The sequence below is a fragment of the Mustelus asterias genome, chromosome 2 (assembly GCF_964213995.1).
Source record: "Mustelus asterias chromosome 2, sMusAst1.hap1.1, whole genome shotgun sequence".
Lineage (NCBI taxonomy): Eukaryota > Metazoa > Chordata > Chondrichthyes > Carcharhiniformes > Triakidae > Mustelus > Mustelus asterias.
This window is the reverse complement of record NC_135802.1, coordinates 65,322,232-65,328,231: the sequence shown is the minus strand read 5'-3', so window position 1 is coordinate 65,328,231 and position 6,000 is coordinate 65,322,232. Positions and strand designations below refer to the sequence as shown.

Genomic DNA, 6,000 nt, shown 5'->3' with positions numbered 1-6,000 from the left:
CCTTCCCCTTCCCCCCCCCCCCTTCCCCTTCCCCTTCCCCCCCCCCCCTTCCCCTTCCCCTTCCCCCCCCCCCTTCCCCTTCCCCTTCCCCCCCCCCCCTTTTTTTTTATCCTACTTTCCTCCTCCTCCTTCCTCCTACCTCCTTTTTTTTTTCCATTTCACCACCTCCACCACTCCAAAACCACACTAATAATAATAATCTCATCAATCTACCCCCCCTTCCCCCCCCTCCCCCCCCCCCTTCCCCTTCCCCCCCCCCCTTCCTTCCCCCCCCCCCCTTCCCCTTCCCCCCCCCCCTCCCCTTCCCCCCCCCCCCTTCCCCTTCCCCCCCCCCCCTTCCCCTCCCCCCCCCCCCTCCCCCCCCCCCTTCCTTCCCCCCCCCCTTCCCCTCCCCCCCCCCCTTCCCCTCCCCCCCCCCCCCTCCCTTCCCCCCCTTCCCCTTCCCCCCCCCCTTCCCCCCCCCCCCCCTTCCCTTCCCCCCCTTCCCCCCCCCCCCCCCCCCCCCCCCCCACTGGATTGGGCTGGAAGTCAGGGGGACCCCCCCCCCCGTGGCAAGACTTGTTCCCACTGGAAAAAACTGCCCTGCCTTTGTGATTGACACCCCTCCCCCCCATGCACCTCTTGGTCAGGTCTGTCTGACAGGCCTTGGGAAGACCATTTTACTCCGTCTTCTGCACCTTGAGCAATGCTTCTGTTCCAGAGTCTGCTGCAATCTCAGCAGTGATCATCACTCCCATTGATTGGTGAGCAGCTCTTGGAGGCTGTACATTTTGGGCCAAATTTTCATCTAAGTGCAGAGATGTGCTTTGTTGCATGAATTGCCACACTTGGGGTGTTTTTTTTGGTGGAATTTTGATTTTTCTCCACTCTTGATCCCATGTCATTTTCCTTTGGCCTGTTCACAGCTCAGGAGTGCCTAATGTACAAAATGCATACTGGCTCTCACTGAGGTCAGGTTCCCCATTTTATCTCCGAATGAAAATTGGATTTCCTCCCAAACACCATTTTTATCTGTTAGTATGGGGTTTTGGAAGAGCATTAAAAGCATGTCGGTTTTTCGAGTTTGTGAAGAAATTGAAAGCTTGCTGAGGAGCTGAGAACATTCTGAAACCAAAGTGTAAGATGTTTTGACACCTTCAAGTGTCGATGTGTTTTAATACAGTGATTCATCATTGGGATCTGTCCTTTAAAAGTAAGTTGCTCCCTGCATTGATCCACATTGTGTAATTGTTCACATGCATTACGATACTTTATAGTGAAGAAAGTACTATAATGTATTAAAAATGTAACAGAAAATATTTTCTGCTGTCATATTTTTGTATTCTGATATAATTGTACCAGTGGATCTGTTTGTTTTAAAATTAACCCTGTTTCTGAAAGTAGACACGATAACCTGTACTTGCTCCCCTTCCATCGATTGACAGACACTCTGCTTTGAAACGGAAATGGACATCTGTTCTGTCAGCAGCTGGAAGTTTTGTTATGATAGCTGCTCCATTAAGAATGCTTGGCTGGGTTTCAAAAGCTTGGCTCAGCAGTGGTTTTATTGAGGTAAAAACTATTTAAATTTTCATGAGCATATAGTAACAGATTATGAGATTGATGTGGTTTCTTGTTGTTTACAAATCTAGTAGGCACTTAAAGGATTATAATTTTTTTCCTTGGGCCTTTTTGGTCTTGTACAGTGGTGGGCATCCTGTGACCTGGGACCACATGTGGCCCATCTGGGTTTTGAGTGTGACCCATCAGACATATTGTTGGCCATTGTCCATGCGCAAGGTTGCTACATTCTGTTGATTTCTGTCTGTGTAGGTTATTTCTGACCAGTATGAATGAAGTGACATGCACGTAAAGCAAAGGTGCATATTGATTGCACATAACATTGACAGTCAGAGCTGTGTCCAAAGGGTAAATATTTATTTTGTTTTCACCATTTGAACTTGATGATAGTTCTATTAAGTTATAAATAATTAAGAGTTTTCTATGACTCGTGATGAAATATTCGGCATGTATTAAATGTATTTAATTTTATTCATAGCATCATGATTAGTGAACAAGTCTGGTTTCAGTCTTGTGGCCCACTGAGGTGAAGGAGAACCACTCACTAGCTGAGGTTGCCTCAGTTCTAGTACCCATGATAGTGAGTTTAAATTCAGGATTTTCTTAGATTGTTAGAGGTTTGATGCTTTTCCAATCATTTTAAAATAATTCCGAATTCTACTGGTGGGTCCTGGTGAGAACAATACAAAGATACATGAGGGATGGGAGTAGAAATAGCATGGAGAATGTGGAGTGGCACAGGGAGCATAGAGGTGGTTCAGATGGCATGGAAGTGGGTTATGGAGTGAGATGTGAGATTAGGGGCCTTTAAGTGATGTTGGGAAATGGCTGCTGTATTAGAAAACGAAGGCAGCCTTACAACTGGCCTCCACCCAAACTCCTCACACACTCCGTCATGGCTCACAGAAGGCACTGCAAACCAACCAGTATGTGAAAAGACGGAAATCCCTTGTAAAGTCACACATAACAAGTTGGGCTGAAGGGCCTGTTTCCATGCTGTAAACCTCTATGACTATGACTCTATATGTTAGGTGTGCATTTTTCCAGAAACAGAAGTGGACAGGTTGGGAACATTTCTGGCCCAGATGAAAATTTGGCCCCTTGCCTCAGTGACGGGAATTACGACTTCAAGCGACTAATTGTGAATCTCCAGAATGTGCTGTTGATTTACGTTGTTCTGCTAATCACAAAAACTATACCCCATCTTTTGCTTTCCCATTGAGACTTGCCAGATTTGCACACTAATGACTCATTCAATGCACCTGAATAAGTTACGTCTGGTATTGATGAGTGTAAGTATCCAATTAATAAGAAGATAGATGTTAATGCAGTGCCAATCAATCTTTTTGGTCCAGAAAGAGAACAACATCAATGGTTCAACCTTATTCCTGTATGCAGTAAATTGTTGTGAGAGATATTAGCAATGCCAAATTTGAACCTTTCTACTTTTCTTTTCTGTCTCTTTTTTTCTTTCCCTAGATATTTTTCTGTATCTGATTTGACTCAAATTGACCCTCCTTCTCCAGTTTTCCGATTTCTTTTCCAATCCTTAAATTTCTTTGGTTAAGGAGATAGCAGGCTGGTTCTGCCATTCACTGAGGTCAGAGATGCCCCATTGACCCAGCCATGTCACAGCTGCCTCACAGATAATAAAATCAGATAACAATGGTGTGGCCTTGGAAAGAGAGAGCTCATTGGGTGTAAAACAATAGCTGGAGGTAAGAGAGGAAGAGGAGGAATTGAAGACAGAGGGAGTTGATGCTAAACAGAAGTATGCTCCTGCTGCACAATGACATGGCCTCCTCCATTGGTTCATTTTATGGGCTGCATAGATGCACAATGAGCCAGAAGGAGAAAACAGTAAAACAAGGAAATAAGAATACTGGTCTGAACTGATTTTATATGCTTTAAAATGGAACACCAGTAAAATGGGGAAATAAGAATACTTGTCCGAACTGTTTTTTTCCTTCTGGGAAGGCTATAAATAGCAATTTCCAAATGTCAAAACAACAAAATTTAAACCACAAATTGTAAATCTTAAATTTAAATAGGACTGAGTTGCTTTGAGTATGATGGCCAAATAGATTGGTTCAGGGGGGACAGTTGACTGCTCCCGTGTTGTATTGTAGAATATGTTTACTGTAGCCCAAAACAAATGTAGTTAAGTTCTTCAAGTTACAGTTTGAACACTGCATTGCTGAATAAACACTGGATTCAATCCCCCACTGTTCTGCTAGTAGCATTGCTTGTATTATACAACTGTCAAACCTAAAATGTAACATATAGCTGCATTACAAACTGTTACTTACCAAATTTAAAATTTATAACATGCACATTTAGTGTCCATTAAAATGAGCACAGCATCGCTTGTCTTCTGGTTAGAAGATCATGGCATGGAATTTGTGATGTAATAACTGAAACAGTCAGTGTTCTGCTTTATTACTTTGTAGAACTGACAGCAGCTTCTGATATCTGCACATGCACACTTAAATATGGATATCTGAATTTGCTATCACTCCTCAACAGGGCATGCCTTCACACTCTTCATGATGCAGTCAGCACAGAATCAATAAATTGATTAGAACTTGAACTTTTTATGCACTCTATTCATTGTAAAAATCATTAAAAATAGGAAGTTCTCTTGTTTCCAAACGTAATAGAATTATTTTTGTCAAGCTGTTTCTATGGAACAATGGCCAAAATTCTTGAGAGGTTACACATATCTGCCACTTATGTCACGAGGTGTATTTATTTCCACCTGTCTCTCTTGTCCCTATTTCTCCCCCTCTTTTCTTTCAACTTCATATCCTGTTGCCAGTTAGTAGAACTATATTTGTGTTAGAACAGGTTCTAACAGGTTCTTAATTGAAGGAAAAAACCCAAAGCTGAAAGGACACTTCCAACTACTATCATTAACATTTGCACAGTGCTGAACCTCTTTCTAGTTTGCAAAAAGTATTATACAAGTACAAAAAATAGTACTGCAATGAAACATAATTGACTGCATGCTGTAACAAATTTTGCCATGATATGTTAAGTATCAGTGAATATAAAGCACAGACTCTTTTCATTCTGTCAGAGAGTTGGTGCAGGCATGTTGGGCCGAATGGCCTCCTTCTGCACTGTAGAGATTCTATGATTCTTTAATGAAGCCAATGAAAGTAACTTTTGACTTTTTTAGGGTTACCATTTTATACAACAAATTTTCTAAGTTGCACACATATATTTTCCTTCTATGATTTGTCATTGCTATCTATTCATGATCTGGACTGCAAGTATTTTTATATATAGGTGTAAGTAACATTGGGGATGTACATCTAGCTTTTGCATCCCGATTCAATTCTGAGTAATTGGGTCACTCGTTGAGGAAGACAACATGAATGAGAAACTGGAAGAAATCTTGTTGCGAAGTGTGCATATATATGGACAAGATGAGGTGAAGCCCATGATCGGCTGTTTTCCACAGCCAAAGAGCCATATCTATATATATATATATAAAGTGGTGCATTTATAAATTCTGGGATATCAGTAGTGCAGCAGCATCTAGTCAGTAGAAAAATGAGCAGAACAGCAACTATTTGTTATTCAAATATGGAGGCAGATGGTAGGAAATACATTGGACCACATCTGCCAGCATTAAGTGAGGCCGATGCTATCAACCATGTTAATATTGTATAGGAACACTGAAAATTGTTTCATTGTGCAATATGTCAGATACGTTGAGAAATTTAAAAGAAAGCAATTGTTAGCACAATGATGATACGGTTTAATTTAGATGCTCCAATGTGGTTGTGACCTCAAGGTCTTTTAATTCAATTGGAAGCAGTCAAGGAAGATGGATGACTTTGTGATTTCCAAAAAGTGCAAATTAAATTATGCCTTTAGTATTGCAATCAGAGGTAAATACCAGCAACATTTTATATATCAATTTTTCATAGCTCAGAGGCATATCTTATTTCTAGATCCTGAGCATTCTTCAACCAGGATAGTCGACATTACAGAGTCAACATTTGAATAAAAGAGAGTCATTAGCAGTGGCCATGAGGTATGTTTTCATGCGACTGTGTGAATAGTTATTAGGTTGACTGGTACTTTAATCCATTGATATATGTAGTTGGATAGGCACCAATGAAAGACTTATGCTTAAATTTATAACAGTTTTAATTAAATGCAACGTTTAGCATCATTCAACTGACAAAAATCACGGCCAGAACTCTACCACCTCGCCCGCCATGGAATCGGCGCAGGCGATGGTCCAACAACGGAAATCTCCGTTGACCTCAAGGTGGGAATTTCCGGTCTCGCCCAAGCGAGGCCGTAAAATCCCATTCATCATGTATTATATTTGAGAAATCAGGCCAGCATTTTCTAGCCAAGAGCAAGGTACTGTTAAAATTGACCCTGAGTCATATCAAAGCCCAAACAAACCATATCAGTTTT

At 41.6% G+C, this 6,000-nt stretch overlaps 1 protein-coding gene across 1 annotated transcript in view; it reads right to left on the bottom strand.

Annotated features, from left to right (window-relative positions):
- Positions 1–6,000, bottom strand: part of LOC144508500 (contactin-associated protein-like 2) — a 1,535,312-nt gene that overhangs the window by 121,897 nt on the left and 1,407,415 nt on the right. The window lies entirely within an intron of this gene.